We start from the raw sequence: 18018 nt of genomic DNA, 5'->3' as shown, positions 1-18018 counted from the left end.
TATAATATAAAAGAAAGGAAAGAAAAAGATTTATTATGGATATAAAAGAAAAGAAAGAAAAAAAACCAAATCAATAAGAAAAATTATAAACAATATATCAAACCGAACTAAACTAAACAGAAAAATATCAAAAAAAAAACAAAAGAAAAAAGACTGGACTGAAATTTCTCAGTAGAAACAGAGCAATATTATGTCGTCAACTCCGTTCCTCTAAATTGGAAAGTTATTGAAAGGGGATCTATATCATGTGAAAATATTGAATAAATGGACTCCAAATATTTTCAAATTTAAGCGAAGGAGCAACAGTACCACTCCTAATTTTTTCCAAGTTTAAACATGATATAGTTTGAGAGAACCATTGAAAAGTAGTAGGGGGTATTGGATCCTTCCATTTAAGCAAAATGGATTGTTTGGCCATTAATGTAACAAAGGCAATCATATGGTTCGCGGAAGCAGATAAATGGCCAGACTCTATCTTTGGTAATCCAAAAATTGCAGTGATAGGGTGAGGTTGTAAATCAATCTTCAATACATTTGAAATAATGTTAAAAATGTCTTTCCAATATTTTTCCAAAAGAGGACAGGACCAAAACATATGTGTCAAAGAAGCCACAATGTTCTACTTAGACAGGGATGCTGAATAATAACACAAAGGTTCAGAATAAATTGTTTACATATGTTATATATATTAGAACTGTGCATTTACCTTCTGTTATATTTCAGGAAGAAGAGATGCTGGTACAATGAACTGTGTTGTCTTCCCTGCCTGTTCACCTTACCCAAACTATTTGGCAGTCATGACAGGAAGCCTAAAGGCAACCTGGGTGTGTAATGGGAAAGGTAAAGCTTGTACTTGCAGGGGAATTAAAAAAACAAGATTGATTTGTAGATACAACATTCCACGTCCTACACAAATTCCAACCCTTCCTGACAGGAAATTCCTTCAGTCTTGTTTCTTTGGATGTCCTACTGTGTTTAAAGAAGAACTACAGTCCTTAGGCACACAAAATGGTACAAGTTAAGTAACAAATTAGACAGACTGAAGTAGATCAAAGGTTACCACTTCAGGTTCCCTTACTAATTAAAAAATCTGGAGCTCGTATTCTTGAGTGGAAATGTCTGACCATCTCTTCTCATTGAAGTATTTACTCTTTCTCATACAGTACAAACTTCAGAGAAGTCTGTGCATCAAAAACAAGGTTGAAGGATAACTACAGTAACCCTAAGCCTTTGCATTAATTTTGAATTCTACATGATGAGATTAAATATGTGGCTGGAAATTGAAGACTGTGTGTGGTCTATGGGACATGCGATAAATTTTCATGTTCTTGAGATCTTTATGCAGAGTAAGAAAGCAATGTGCAATGAGGGTCTGTACATTTGGTTTTCCTTTGTTTCGAATGGATTGAATCCAAGATAGAAAGTTGGGCGGAGCATTGGCAGATGGAATTTAATCCCGACAAGTGCAAAGTGGTGCATTTTGAGAAGTAAAATAGGAGTAGGACAGGTACAGTAAATGTAGGGCAGTAAGGAATGTTGATGAACAGAGGGACCCAGGAATTCAAGTCCATAGTTCCTTACAGGTCGCAACGCAGGTAGATAGGGTGGTTAAGAAGGCATATGGCATGCTTGCCTTATCAGGGCATAGAATTTAAATGTGGGATGTTGCAACTTTACAAAATACTGGTTAGACCATGCTTGGACTATTGTGTGCAATTCTTGTCACTATACTACAGAAGGGATGTGGTGGCACTGGACAGATTGCAGAGGAGACGTTGCCTGGATGGGAGGACTTTAGCTATGGGGAAAGATTGGATCACATGAGCTTGTTTTCCCTGGAGAGCATAAGGCTGATGGGTGACCTGAGAGAAATACATAAGATTATGAAATAGATTAGGGTAGGTAGTCCAAATCTTTATCTCATGATATGGGTACAAAAAACAAGAGGTTTTAAGGTGAGATAAAGGAGTTTTAAAGGGGAACTGAGGGATAAGTTTTTATAGATAGAGAGTGGTTGACATCTGGACAGTGCTGCCAGGGGAGGTGATGCAATCAAATACAATTAAAATGTTCAAGAAGTATTTAGACAGGAACTTAAATAGGCGAAGTATGGCAGGATAAGGTCATATTGCAGGCAAATGGGATTAGTGTAGATTGGCAAAAGGGTTGGCATGGACATAGCGGGCTGAAGAGGCCATTTCTGTACTGTACTATTCTATGACTCTATGACAAATGCAGAAACATTTGTAATAAAAAAAGATGAAAATATTATCCCTCTCCACTTTGTAAAGTCTCAGAGCTTAGTTCATTCTGTTATTCTGCAGAAGTAACATTACCTTATTCAATTTCAGTCAATGTTTCACATAGCGTTGAACTCATGAATTCACTTGCATGGAAACCTTTGTCTTACTTTAACCATTTAAACATTTTCTGTTTTCCATTTAATCAAATCACAGATCCTCCCACTTCATCTCTCAGTATTCTCTCTCGATGCCCTTGCTCCATTTCTTTTGAAATCCAGTCTGTATTTTCTCTTGTTCTTTTGAAGGTTATCTTGATCAGAATTGATAACTTTCTTGTTCTCTCCACACATGTTGCCTACATTGCCAAGCATTTCCAATGTTTTTACACCTGTAGATTAATTAGTTACTTCTGGCTCCATGGGGGTAAATGCTGCAATTAATAATATTCTGAAATTTTATTCTTTAGCATTATAATTTGTGATTTATGCAATTAAGATAAATCCAATCAGAATTAAAGAGAAACAGGTCTACGGCAGATGCCATCTCCCTGGCCCTACACTCATCTCTGGAGCATCTAGAGACACCTATGTTAAACTATTGTTTATTGACTACAGCTCCACCTTCAATACTATAATTCCAAGCAAACTCCTCACCGAGCTCTGAGACCTGGGACTCAACAGCTCCCTCTGCAAATGGATCCTTGACTCCCTGACCAACAGACTGCAATCAGTAAAGATAGGCAGCAACACCTCCTGCAAGATTATTCACAACACTGGTGCCCCACAAGGCTGTGTCTTCAGTCCCCTACTCTAATCCGTATACACTCACAACTGCGTGGCCAGATTCTGCTCTAATGCCATCTACAAGTTCGCAGATGATACCACCGTAGTGGGCTGTATCTCAAATAACAATAAGTCGGAATACAGGAAGGAGATAGAGACCTTAGTGACATGGTGTCATGACAACAAGCTTTCCCACAATGTCAGCAAAACAAAAGAGCTGGTCATTGACTTCAGGAAGGGGGGCGGTGCACATGCACCTGTCTACATCAATGGTGCTGACGTCAAGAGGGTTGAGAGCTTCAAGTTCCTAGGAATGAACATCACCAATAGCTTCTCCTGGTCCAACCATGTAGATGCCACGGCCAAGAAAGCTCACCAGCGCCTCTACTTCCTCAGGAGGCTAAAGAAATTTGGCACGTCCCCCTTGACACTCACCAACTTTTATCGATGCACCATAGAAAGCATCCTATCTGGATGCATCATGGCTTAGTACAGCAACTGTCTACCCAGGACTGCAAGAAACTGCAGAGAGTTGTGGACACAGCTCAGCACATCATGGAAACCAGCCTCCCATCCATGGACCCTGTCTATGCTTCTCACTGCCTCAGTAAAGCAGCCAGCATAATCAAAGAACCCATCCACTCGGGACATTCTCTCTTCTCCCCTCTCCCATCGGGCAGAAGATACAAAAGCCTGAAAGCACATACCACCAGGCTCAAGGACAGCTTCTATCCCGCTGTTATAAGTCGATTGAATGGTTCCCTAGTACAATAAGATGGATTCTTGACCTCACAATCTACCTTGTTATGGCCTTGCACTTTATTGTCTACCTGCACTGCATTTTCTCTGTAGCTGTGACACTTTACTCTGCATTCTATATTGTACTACCTTGTACTATCTCAATGCACTGTGTAATGAATTGATCCATATGAACAGTATGCAAGACAAATTTTTCACTGTATGTCGGTACATGTGACAATAATAAACCAATTCCAATTCCAATTCCAAACTAAATTTAGTTGCAGGGAAAGGAACACAATGATTTTATGATGTAGAAATAGATTTTGATCTTCTTTTGATTGTGAACTTCATCAGCAGCTAAAGTTCTTTTGATTGTGTTCATACTGCTTCTGCACTCACCAACACACAATATCCTTTTATAAGAAGGTAAATTTCAGAATGACATTCACAAAAGCCAACCTTCTGCCCCAGTAGTTTGTCCTGATGAAAGATCACAGATATGAGACATGAATTATCTTGCTCTCATCACAGTTGCTGCAAAACAACTGAGTACAAACAGAGGTGCAAAGGGACTTGGGAGTTCTAGTGCAGGATTCCCTAAAGATTAACTTGCACGTTGAGTTGGTAGTAAGAAAGGCAAATGCAATGTTATCATTCATTTCAAGAGGACTAGAATATAAAAGCAAGGATGTAATGTTGTGGCTTTATAAGACATTGGTCAGACTACATTTGGAGTATTGTGAGCAGTTTTGGGCCCCATATCTAAGGAAGGATGTGCTGACATTGGAGAGGGTCCAGAGGAGTTTACGAGAATGATCCTGGGAACGAAAGGGTTAACACGTGAGGAGCATTTGTTGGCTCCGGGCCTGTACTCACTGGAGCTTAAAAGGATGAGGGGGGAACTCATTGAAATTTACCGAATATTGAAAGGCCTGGTAGAGTGGACATAGAGAGGATGTTTCCAATAGTGGGAGAGTCAAGGACCAGAGGGCACAGACTCAGAATAGAAGATCATTGCTTTAGAACTGAGATGAGGGGGAATTTCTTTCGCCATAGGGTGGTGAATCTGTGGAATTCATTGCCTCAGACGGCTGTGGAGGCCAAGTCATTGGGTATATTTCAAGCAGAGGTTGATAAGTTCTTGATTAGTAAGGGCGTCAGAGATTATGGGGAGAAGGCAGGAGAATGGGGTTGAGAGGGAAAAATAAATCGACCATGATCGAATGGTGGAGTGGACTCAATGGGCCGAATGGCCTAATTCTGCTCCTATGTCTTATGGTCTTATGGTCTAAGACCTGTCGAGTATTTCCAGCATTTTCTGTTATATTGTACGTGTATAGATGTATATGCTGTAGTTGCAAAGCAAAATGCTAGCCTAAATAGGTTAAAAGATAAAAAGCCACAAGTTTAATAATAAATAATTCCACACACTGAAAATAAAAGTCAAACTAGCTTGTAAGTTGTTTATATATCTACCCAACCTAAATATGGATAAGCAGGGCCTTTATCTGATTCTTTCTCAAAGACTAAGGACTGAAACTAATGAAGGGTAAACTGCAAAACTGTCTTTTCTACTTTCGGGATCTGACTGGCTCCTAGGTATTTTCAGCATTTCTAATTTTATTTCAAATTTCTACCATTTCCACTTTTTTGTTCTTATTTCAAACGTAAGGGCATTGGCTTGTCGGTGCTTAAGGTCAGGTGAGCTGTGGCGCCAAGGTGATTTCATCACCCTGGACTCAGAGTCTGTTTTCTTTCCAATGCAGTCACTGTCTGCACAAACAAAGCTTTCAGATTACGTTCAGAACATTCTATACAACTTTTATCTACTGGTTGGGGACATTGAACAATATAAACTGCTAATAAAGAAAATTTTATTGAAACTAATAAAAAACTTTTAGGGCTTTTACTGCCCAAAGTTGCATCCGTGATTCATGTTACTGACAAGCAGTCAGCGGAAGGCAAAAGTGACAACCAGAAGGAGGTTCATCCTCTGAATTTCTTGGTTTTCTAATGTAGACGCATTTAATTGTTTCTCAACCTCCTTTTATACCAATGAGGTCTAAACCATGAACTCAGAGGAATTCTGTTACAAACATGGTTTTGTTCTGGGCTTTTCAAAAGAAAACTAATCTATATAATGATTGAGGTTGTATTCCACAAACATTTAAAATTTCTCAGAGAACTGAGAAAACAAAACTCTTTTGTTCTTTCACCAAGCAATGACAGATAGGAACAGGACCAACTGTCAAGAAATGTAAATTATAAACATCTCCATTCTTTACTTTTGACCCTTCAGAAAGAAATGCAAATACAGTGATTAAATAGTCATGTTAACATGCTTTCAAATCATCCAGAAACACTGTCTCATGGGATTAGCCCTGTAGTGCACATTTCCTCCTCATTCTTGCCAGCCACTCTGTGGCTTTGGCATGGTTGATCACACCGTCCTCCTCCAGTATATCTCCCCAATTGTTTAATTCAGTGGGACTGCATCATTTGTTCTCATTCTTACTTATTCGGCCATTGCTAGAATACCTCCATCAACACCTCTGCTTCCTGCTTCCATATTACTATTTCAATGCTTTCCCAAAGACCCATTGTTGGATCCCATCTTTTTTTTTACATGCTGGCCCTCATTGTCATCAAATGGTGCCAGGTCGTTATCAAGATCTATCTTTTTCTCTCCATTGCCTGTCTTGATTCTTTGACTGCCTATGTTAACAACTGCTTGTCTGTTATCCAGTTTTGGATGAACAAATATTTTCTCCAGTTAAACAACTTATGGACCATTATCTTTGAGTAACAAAAAGCTGTCAGTTTTTTGAATGCAGAAAACTGAGTTCCCCTGCAATTAATTAATTTCCTCCCCAACATCAATTTCAGGCTGAAGCAGGCCACATACAGAAAAAAGGGGCCATGAAATATCCTTGGCAAGTAAGATTAAGGAGAATCCCATGATATCAGGAGCAGGAGGGTAACCAGGGAAAGACTAGATCCCCTTAGAGACCAAAGGAGTAATCTATGCAATGTGGGCAAAGTCCTAAATGAATACTTCTGTATTCACCAAGAGAAGGTTATGGAAGATAGTGAGTTCAGAGAGGGGTACATGGATAATCTGGAGCGGGTCAGTATTAAGAAGGAGCAGGTGTTGGATGTTATGGAATGCTTAAGGGTTGATAAATCCCCAGGTCTGGATGAGATCTATCCCAGGTTGCTGTAGGAAGCAAGGGAGGAGACAGCTAGGGTCCTGATGGAGGTTTTTGCATCTTCGTTAGCCACAGCTAATGTGCCAGAAAACTGGAGAATAGCTAATGTTGTTCCTTTATTTAAGAAGGGCAGCAGGGATAAGTCGGGTAACTACAAGCTGGTGAGCCTCATGTCAGTGGTAGGGAGATTACTGGAGAAAATCCTAATCGATAGGACTTATATTCATTTGGAAAGACAGGGCAGATCAGAGATAGCAGAGTTTTGTGCGGCGGAAATCCTAGCTTTATTTTGAGAGGTTATATAGCAGTCATATATAGGCCCCCTAATAGCAGTCAGCAAGTGGACGATAAGTTGCAGTTTGAGATAGAAAAAGCATGCCAGAGTGACAATGTGAAGATAATTATAGGGGATTTTAACATGAAGGTGGACTGGGAAATCCAGAATGGCGGTAGTACTCAGGAGAGGGAGTTTGTGGAATGTCTAAGGGACGTTTTTCTAGAGCAACTTGTTGAAGAGCCCACCAGGGGATCGGCTGTTTTGGATTGGGTGCTGTGTAATGAACCAGAGGTGATTAGGGAACTAAAGGTAAAGGAACCACTGGGAACCAGTGATCACAATATGATTGAGTTCAGTTTCAAGTTCGAGAAGGAGAAACTGGTAACTGGTGTATCGATATTTCAGTGGAACAAAGGAAATTACAATGGTATGAGAGAGGAGTTGGCCCTAATTGATTGGAAGAGTAAGCTGGCTGGAGGGACGGCAGAGGAGAAATGGAGGGAATTTCTACAGGAAATAAGGAAATTTCAGGATAGATATATTCCAAGAAAAAAGGTTTTTAATGGAAAAAAGGCACAAATGTGGATAACGAGAGAGGTGAAGGCTAAAATAAAAGCAAAAGGGGCGGCGTACAAAGAAGCAAAAATTAGTGGCAAAACAGAGGACTGGGAAGCTTTTAAAAACCTGCAGAGAGAAACTAAGAAGGTCATTAGGAAAGAAAAGAGGAATTATGAAAGGAAGTTGGCGGATAACATTCGAAAGGATACTAAGAGTTTTTTTAAATACATAAGGTGTAAAAGAGAGACACGGGTTGATATAGGACCAATTGATAATGGTGCAGGAGCTATTATAATGGACGATAGAGAGATGGCAGAGGAATTGAATGAATATTTTGCATCGGTCTTCACCGTGGAGGACATCAGCAATATGCCGGTTAGTCAGGAGTCTCACGAAATGGAATTGAGTTCAGTTAAGATTACCAGGGAGAAGGTGCTAGGAAAACTAAATGGACTAAAGACTGATAAGTCTCCCGGACCGGATGAGGTGCATCCCCGGGTTCTGAAGGAGGTGGCTTTAGAGATAGCGGAGGCATTGCCGATTATTTTCCAGATTCAGACGTGGTTCCGGAGGACTGGAGGGTCGCAAATGTAGTTCCGTTGTATAAGAAAGGAGGGAGGCAGCATAAAGGAAATTACAGACCTATTAGTCTGATGTCAGTGGTGGGAAAGTTATTGGAATCTATCCTCAAAGACGGGGTTACGGAATACCTAGAGGCGCAGGGCAGGATAGGTCCTAGCCAACATGGTTTTGTGAAGGGAAGATCCTGCCTGACCAACCTATTGGAGTTTTTTGAAGAAATCACAGGCAAGGTGGATAAGGGAGAGGCGGTAGATGTTGTGTATTTAGACTTTCAAAAGGCCTTTGATAAGGTGCCTCACAAGAGACTGATTAATAAGATGAGAGGTCATGGAATTACGGGTAGGATAACAGAATGGGTGGAGCATTGGCTGGTTGACAGGAAGCAAAGAGTGGAAATAAAAGGATCTCGTTTTGGCTGGTTACCGGTTACTAGTGGTGTGCCGCAGGGGTTGTTGTTGGGACCGCTCCTCTTTACCTTGTACATTAACGATTTGGATGATGGAATAAATGGTTTCGTGGCTAAGTTTGCGGATGACACCAAGATAGGGGGAGGAGTAGGGAGTATTGAAGAGATAGGAAGGTTGCAGAGGGACCTAGACAGTTTAGGAGAATGGGCAAGGAAATGGCAGATGAGATTCAATGTAGGGAAATGTGCAGTTGTACACTTTGGAAGCAGAAATAAGCGGGCAGATTATTATCTAGGAGGAGAGAAAATCCAAAGCGCGGAAGTACAAAGGGACTTGGGGGTACTCGTGCAGGATACCTTAAAGGTTAACCACCAGGTCGGATCGGTGGTAAAGGAAGCGAATGCTATGTTGGCATTCATTTCGAGAGGTATGGTGTATAAAAGTAAGGAAGTGTTGATGAGGCTCTACGGGGCACTAGTGAGGCCTCATTTGGAATACTGTGCGCCGTTTTGGGCCCCACATCTTAGGAGGGATGTGTTGATGTTGGAGAGGGTTCAGAGGAGATTTACGAGGATGATTCCAGGAATGAAAGGGCTTAAGTATGAGGAGCGTTTGTCAGCTCTTGGACTGTACTCGCTGGAGTACAGAAGAATGAGAGGGGACCTCATAGCGACATTTAAAATATTGATAGAAAAGGACAGAGTAAATGTGGCTAGGCTGTTTCCCTTGGTGGGTGAGTCCAGGACCAGAGGGCACAATCTTAGAATTAGAGGGTACAGTTTCAAGACAGAGATGAGGAAAAATTTCTTTAGCCAGAGGGTGGTGAATTTGTGGAACTCCTTGCCACGTACAGCAGTGGAAGCCAGATCAGTGGGGGCGGTCAAGGAGGAGATAGATAGATATCTAAATAGTCAGGATATCAAGGGATATGGGGATAAGGCCGGTAATTGGGATTAGAATAGGTTTTTTTTCTTCTTCTTCCCCCATTCCCCATTTCTCATTTCTATTTCCCTTTCCTTGGAGCAGACTCGATGGGCCGAATGGCCTGCTTCTGCTCCCTTGTCTTGTGATCTTGTGATCTTGTGAACTCAGCAGATTGATGAAGGCAGGCTGGTAGATATTGTTAATACAGAGTTTAGTAAGGTATTTGCAAAGTCCTACATGGTAGGCTGGTCCAGAAGGTTAAGGCACATGGAATCCAAGGCAAGCTGGTGAATAGGATCCAAAATTGGCTTGGTGATGGGAGACAGTGGGTGGTGGTGGAAGGATGTTTTTCTGGTTGGAAGTCTGTGACCAGTGGTATACCACAGGGATCTGTGCTGGGTCCCTTGTTGTTTGTGATATATATTAAAAACTTGGATGTGAATGTAGAAGAAATGATGAGTAAATTTTCAGACAATACCAAAATTGGTGGTGTTGTGGATAGTGAGGAAGGTTGTCTGTGACTAAACTAAGATATAGACCAGATGGAAAATTGGGAGCAGTTTTGGCAGATGGAATTTAATCCTGATAAGAGCAAGGTGATACATTTTGGGAATACACAGGGGTAGGACATACACAGTAATTGGTAGGACACTAAGACAGGTTGATAGAGGGGGTTGAAGAGCAAGTGGTGGAATCAGATACAATCACTATATTTAAGAGACACTTAGACAGCCACTTGAGTAGATAAGGCAGAGAATGATATGGATATTTCTCTAATGCAAAGAAATGGGATAAGTCTAGATGAGAAAAAAAGGTTGGCATGGATGCATTGGGCTGAAGAGCCCATTTCTGTGCTGTACAACTCTATGATACTATGATAATCAATTAAGAAGGAAAATGTACTTTGGCCTTTATTACAAAAGAGTTAGAAAGTAAGAAATATGAGCAGAAATAGACCTTCCGGAGGCTGAAATCAATCCTTCTGAGCCACCCAATAATATCATAGGTGATCTGTTCTTGGCCTGAGTTCCACTTCACTGCTCAAAACCACTGACTCCTCTGTCTATCTCAGCCATGGACAGCTTTCAAAGATTCAGCCTGCACAGCATTCTGGGGTCAAAAATTCTGGAGAGTCATAGCTTTCGGAGAGTAGGAATTTTTTTATATCTCTGTCTTAATAAGTAACCCCTTATTCTGAAGCTATGCCCCCTAGTCTAGATTTCCCCACAAAAGGAAACATCTACTCAGTCAAACCTTTCCTCAGAACTTTGTATTACAAAATTAAGAAAGTTTTATCACTTTGGTGCACTACACTTGAAAAAATTGCATCCAAAAGCAAATGGGAAAATTAGAAGCTGGAAATCTGAAACTTACCAATAGGATAAGGGCTATTCTGTAACTTATAGCATCCTCTATTTAGCCCAATTTAGCCTGGCATTGTAATTTTCTATTGTGTTTATCTTTTTGTCCTCATCTTCTCCAAATTTATGTTTCTAGTGCTACTGTTTGAGCACTAATTTCGATTTTTGTATTCCAGTATAACGGATAGTCAGTCAATATTTTAGATTGCTCATATATAACCCTCGGAAGATATGCTATTCTTGCCAATTAACTATTTCAGAGTCTCACATTAAAAATCAGGTCAATGAAAGGATGCAAAGCAAGACACTAATACCTAGTCTAGTTTGTATTAGTTTGTATTATCTGTCATCCAGTTTATATGATGCACGTAATTTTATTTTTCAGCACATTTCCAACTATCCGTGAAAGCCATGTGATGTTCCATCGTTCATAGGAACCAAATTTCTCAAGGGCAGAAAATAATGCCAGAGCTCCATGATACCAGGTTTCCAATGCTGCCCTGGGATGCCTGCAAATTTCTTGGTGGCAAGGCAGCGCAGATCATCTAGGTTTGAAGTAGACAATCTGCCCAGGTGCATTCAGGAGAACGAGTTGTTTATGTGTCATTTTACTATTAGTAGGAAGATAGGATGCCTGCTGCATAGGTTGGTGTTTCTACTTCATATATAGGCCCTGGTAGTTAGTGGCAAATGTCAAGGAGTGAGACCAAGCATTCAAATGATCTATCCTGCCAGTTCAATATGTTAATCCCAGGATAAACATTTAGAACAGTGAACATAGAACAGTACAGCACAAGAACAGGCCCTTCAGTCCATGATGTTATGCTGCACTAATTAAACTGGTAATTAAACGCCTAACTAAACTAATCCTTCTGCCTTCACAATGTCCATATCCCTTCATTCCCTGCACATTCATGTGCCTATCTAAAAGCCTTTTAAATGCCTCTATCAGATCTGCCTTTACTATCAGCCCTGACAATGCATTTCCAGTACCCACTATTCTCTGTGTAAAAAAACTTGCTCCACACATCTCTTTTGAACTTACTCCCTCTCACCTTAAATGTATGCCCTCCAGTATTAGACATTTCGACTCTGGGAAATAAATTTTGAACAGAGACATGGCATTTAAATAAAATAGATATCTGACATGTATCTGTATAACCCAGCTGTCTACCCTATCTCTGTCTTTCATGATCTTATAAACTTCTATCAGATGTCCCCTCAACCTCCGCCACTCCAGAGAAAACAACCTAAGTTAGTCCAACCTCTCCTTAGAGCACATGTCCTCTAATCCAGGCAGCATCCTGGTAAACCTCTTCTGCACCCTCTTCAAAGCCTCCACATCCTTCCTATAATGGGACAACCAGAATTGAATGCAATATAATGGGATGACCAGAATTGAATGCAAAAATATTTATTGTCATCTGAGCAGAGGGAAGCCAATCCAAATTGATGCAGTCAGTACTTTTTGATAAATGTTCTATAATGTTACATTGTATGATAATTATAGATGAAAATGACATTTTGGTTCCCATAATTCATCCAAACAGAGCAACCTTAGATTCCTGCTATTTTGTAGATAGTTTGTAGTTTTCATTTTGCCTCATTCCTTTTAATTTAGTCTTTTTAAATTATAAATGAGGCACCTATTGTTGATATCATGTTAAACAAGCTCAAATAGCAAATGATTATTCATTAGTCTCAACACCAGAAGATTGAGCTAATTTCCGCTACCCACCTTTCTTACCTGGAATATGATGCACAAACTGGTTGTAGAAGGAAAAAGAAATGCTATAAAAATAGAAACAAGAATTTACCAAAAGTCTCTCACCAAACTGGTTCTATAGCCGTTGGGGTTTTTCTATAGATAACGTGTGAGAATGCAACCAGGAAGCCACACAAAAATTTCTTTTAAGTTAGAAACCACCATTTTCAGTTTAGAAGTTGCATTCATGTAACTTATTTCACAATCTTAGGACATCCCAAACTGCATTACAACCAAAGAAATACACTTGATGTGTAGTTGCAGTCATTGTCATAATGCAGATAATTCTGCAATTAGTTTACATACAAGAACTCCTGCAAACAGCAACATGATAGTGACCTAGTATCTGTTTATAATTATCCTGATTGAAGAGTAAATATTACCTAGATCACTGGGGAGAACTTCACTGTTGTTCCTCAAAATAGGCCCAATCAAAGTAGCACTGACCAGATGACCAGATGGACATAACTTAAGGCCTCAGCGCTTACTTTATCACCTGTACCAATTTTAAGTAAATGTTGTTAATTCACTAAGATCAACATTAAAAATACCATTTCACATTAAACCAAAGTTCAAAATATTCAGAGTGCCGCTGTTTTGACCCTTTTGAAGGAACTGATGGGACCTTGTTTTGACATTCCATCCAAAAGACAACAAACTGGAGAGCTCTCTCTGTATTAAATACTCAAATAGGCAAGGTATGGAAGGATATGGTCTTAATGTGGGAAAATGGGATGTGTAGATGGACAAAAGATCAGCATGGATGTGATAAGTTGATGGGCCCACTTCTGTGCTGTACAGCTCTATGACTGTATCTGCTTCAGACTTCCAGCCAGAACAGCTTTTCTGCTATTCCAAAACTGGTCTAACAAGGAAATAATACCTATAATTATTGCTGTAATAGCATTCTTTCTTCTTTTTTATATCCAACATCAGGTTCCTTGAACCATAACACTAAGAGTAATAGGCCAAATTATGCTAAGCTTGGCACTGGTTCACAGTCAACACCCTCCCCCTCAACACCACTGTGCTAGTCTCATGGCTGCATTACTATTTTGCATACATGTGATTCCCCTAAGCTCCTGCTGTTGTCTCTACCTTAGCTGTTTCAGAATTGGAATTGGAATTGGTTTATTATTGTCACATGTACCGAGGTACAGTGCAAAACTTGTCTTATATACCGTTCATACAGATCAATTCAGTATACATTGCAATGCGGTTGTACAAGGTAAAACAGTAACAGAATGCCGAATAAATTGTAACAACTGCAGAGAAACTGCAGTGCAGGTAGACAATAAGGTGCAAGATGAAGGCAGAACAAGAACCAGACCGCACGAAGCAGATTGAAAAGCCCAGGACATGAATTGCCCTGATAGGACTTCGACTGTTTGTGCTTCAGGAAGGATGTTACTGAGAACCTCGGAGTCATGAACCAGGAACACACAGAGGCTTGTATCAGCAGCAGAAGGAGCGTACTACTTCAGAAACTACCCAACATCCACCTCTTGCCCCACTTGTGGGAGAATCTGCAGTTTCAACTCAGCCTTATTAGCCACTTTAGAATCAAAAAGCTGGAAAGGAAAAAGATCATCCTTAATCTTGAGGAACTGCCTAAGAAAGAGAAGGAGTTTATATTCTCAACCATAACCTTCCTTCTGATCATATACCATGATCACGTTGCTTTAATATCCAAGAGGTAAAATTAAGTTTGACACTTTTGTTACGTATTAACCTGTCAGGAAGAATTTTAAACTTCATTGCACCACCACCTGCCATCTCTGTCCCAACTCCCACTGCCTGGCAGGAGCTGCACAGAAAAGTGGTTGAAAGGCAGATGGCTGTTCCCTTTGCATCCTTGGCATGTTTGCTGCTGGCATCACTTAACTGCAGGATTATGTCACAGTTGAGGAACCTATTGTATGCAGGTGGGCATGTCAGTGTCCAATAGGCTGACTGCGAATGCTTGCCAGTGATAGCCATTGATGGAGATACCAGTAAAAGCTGGTTGTAAGCAGTATTATAGCTAGAAGAAGCCCCTGTAAGTTTTCAATTCTCTTTAACAGCTTTCTTGGGGAGCAGGAGGAGCAGATTCTCAATTCACTTAGAGCACAAGTGCAGTCATCAACAAACAAGATTGCTACGTGAAAAGCAGAGGTCTTTAGTTGAACTCAAGGTAAGTGAAAATGAAAAAATGGAATCAGAATCATGAAAGATGCTGGAAATCTGAAACAAAACCAGAAAATGCTGGTAACACTCAGCAAGGTAAGCAGCATTTGTGGAAAGAGAAACACAGTTTATGCTTCAAGTGGACAATCCTTCAACAGAATGAGAGAAGATGAGAAAACAAATTAGATTTAAATTGTGGAGAATACGAGGAGTTGGGAGGGATGGATAGGATAAAAAGAATATCTCTGATAAAGTGAGGTCAGAATTGCCATGAGGAGATCTGGTTGAAGTATTAATGGGGACAGTTAGAAAGAGAGAAAATAAACAAAAGCTTTCAAATGAGGACAGTTAGATAGTGGGAATACAAACAATGGAAATGAGTTGTGAAATGCAGGATTGTAAAACATACCCTGCAAGTCAGACTATGATAATGAAGAGAAAAAAATTTGAGCCAATGTCACAGGTGGATACTTTAAAGCAGAAATGATCATTCTGATATAGACAGAAAGAGCAAGTTAGCTGAAGTTGTAGGATTTGATACTAAGTCTAGAAGGCTGCAAGGAGGCAGAAGGCTCTTTCATAACGAGGCCCGATGTAAGACTGACTCAAGTAAGTGCTGGCTGATTCCCACAAAAGAGAGTTTTAGATTTACCTTATGGCTTCAGATTTCAAACATGCAGAGAGAAAACAAAAGGTCATTTTTAAAGACGTAGAAAACATGAGAGACATCTAACAATGATGGACACACAGAGTAAAACATTATCATTGCAATTGTGTGAATCACTACAGTAACATTATTATCTTCATAAAGTCTTACTGTGGTTGGATGGTGCTGATGTCCCACAGCAATCTTACTTAACAAAGAATAATAAAAATGTCTTAGTTTCCCACCTGATACAAGCCATCTCCCCATTCATGTGAAAAATCAAACATTAAAATGATACAGGGATGGATTGCATCTTTCCCCTGTCCTGATTTTGCTGGTTTTTGCTAAATGATAATTAAAATTTTAACCTCTGTAGCTGTATAATTCATCTCACAGCCACAACACCAGAACACACCTTGGCAGTGATTATCTGTATTTTGATATTTTGATTCATAAGCAGAAATGTTCCTGGTAGAGTTAGCTACAATAAGCAGAAACAATTCAGTCATTTAAAAGCCCATTTGCAGAAAAGTTGTGTTTTCCTCACAAATTCAAAAGACAAAGAGTTTTGAAAATTGTATTGCTGGAAATATATCAATATTTTATAATAATATCCTTATTTCATATTATTTCATAATGTGACCTATTCCTGTGGTGCAGCTAATAGAGCCACTGCCACACAGCTCCAGCAAACTGAGTTCAATCCTGACCCCAGGTGCTGTCTGCATGGAGTTTGCACATTATCCTCGTGACCATGTGGGTCTCCACTAAGTGCTCTGGTTTCCCACATTCCAAAGATGTGTGGATGGCCACTTGATAGTGGGTAAATTGCCCTCAGTATGTAGGTCAGTGGTAAGATCTGCAGGGAATTGATGGGAATGTGGGGAGAATTTAAAAAAAACTGGGATTGGTGTAGGATTATCGTAATTGGACGCTTAGTGTTTAGCATGGACTTGGTGGGCCAAAGGATCTGTTTCTCTGCTGGAGTTGACTCCAGTCATTAAATTAGTTTCAGGAATTAAAACAGTGTTATCCATCAAGTTATGCACACACCCAAAATGCTTTACAAAATTCTGTGAAAGCTAATGATGGCTTTGTTTCCATTTTGACAAGAAATAGCTTCTTGCCAACTGGTTTCACACACCCTGGGTTTGGCATTTCTTGATAATGGGTGAGTGGACAAGTTTATTTTTGCAGAGTCAGAGATGAGGAAATTAATTTTTTTTAAAGTTCAGCAACAGGAGAGTCTCCTTACAGCTCTTAATGCACATAATAAAAATTTATCAGTATCTGAACAACTAGATTGACATTATTACCTTCATAAACCTAATTTTTAAAAAAATTGTGATTGTACCAAACATGCTTCGGACTTTCTACTGTGTAACTGTGTGACTGTCCATGTAAGTGCTGTGAAGTTATGCCTGGGCGCACTTGCCTTTTCAAATGTGTTATGGACAACTTTGCACCATGGACTGGTTTATTCATTTGCTTTTAAGATGCATATCAGATACTTATTTATCTTACCTCTTTCATTTTGTTTAAATGCCATGTCTCTGTTCAAAATTTATTTCTATCTGTTGGCACATTAACTGTTGTGGCTTTGAATCAGGGTTAAATTGTTAAAATAGTGTAAAATGTATTTTGTGCCTTTAATGTAGGTACTGAAATCTGAATCTAGTTTCAACATAGTTTGAGTCAAATTGGACTGTTGCTGTTAATCCTTCTTATGAGCTCTAGCACTAGTCTTATGTGACTGCTGCATTCCACATAACTCTTTATCCTCCTTTTTTTTAATCACCTTCTAAACATCTTCTTAAATGTAATCATGCTTTCTGCATCAGTCACTCACTCTGGTGATATACTCCACAATATCACAGCCCACTTTATCATATTGTCTGCCCTAATTTTCTTCCATTTAATCCTACGTTAATGTTATTGGAAATAGGGAGTAATCTCAATTTTGGATGATAGTTTAAGTAAGCAATATTAGGTCAATCACGCATCTCACCTGATTTTCAACAGAGATGTATAATGGACAGCTGAATTAATGTTGCCTTTGTTATACTTCTGGAATCCAAAGCCAAAATGACTCCACTTTTATTTTTAATCTATTCTTTACAGTCTCTTCAGAACTTTAAATGATCCTACAAAGCTTCTCTACTCCCATCATGTCAATCACAGATAAGGCAATATCTGATCTTCTCCTGAGAGACCCATCCCCTCCATTCACATCTAACTACCCCACCCCACCATCCCAACTTCCTTCCATCAGTCCATCACTTACAATGGTACTTCCAAATTCAAACCATTTGACTTTGGTATCCATTCACTAAATAGTTTCTGCAGATCAGAACACT

General features: G+C 39.7%; 1 protein-coding gene across 1 annotated transcript in view; it reads right to left on the bottom strand.

Moving 5' to 3' along the window:
• vwa5b2 (von Willebrand factor A domain containing 5B2) overlaps positions 1 to 759 on the bottom strand; it is a 154532-nt gene extending 153773 nt beyond the window's left edge. The window contains exon 1 of the mRNA XM_052017995.1: positions 707 to 759. The gene's annotated coding sequence lies outside the window, so the exon portion shown is untranslated. The remainder of the gene's footprint in view (positions 1 to 706) is intronic.
• Positions 760 to 18018: the final 17259 nt, after the last annotated feature.

The sequence above is a fragment of the Pristis pectinata genome, chromosome 6, assembly GCF_009764475.1.
Source record: "Pristis pectinata isolate sPriPec2 chromosome 6, sPriPec2.1.pri, whole genome shotgun sequence".
Lineage (NCBI taxonomy): Eukaryota > Metazoa > Chordata > Chondrichthyes > Rhinopristiformes > Pristidae > Pristis > Pristis pectinata.
Note: the sequence above shows the minus strand (reverse complement) of the source record. Positions and strands in the feature narration are given on the sequence as shown.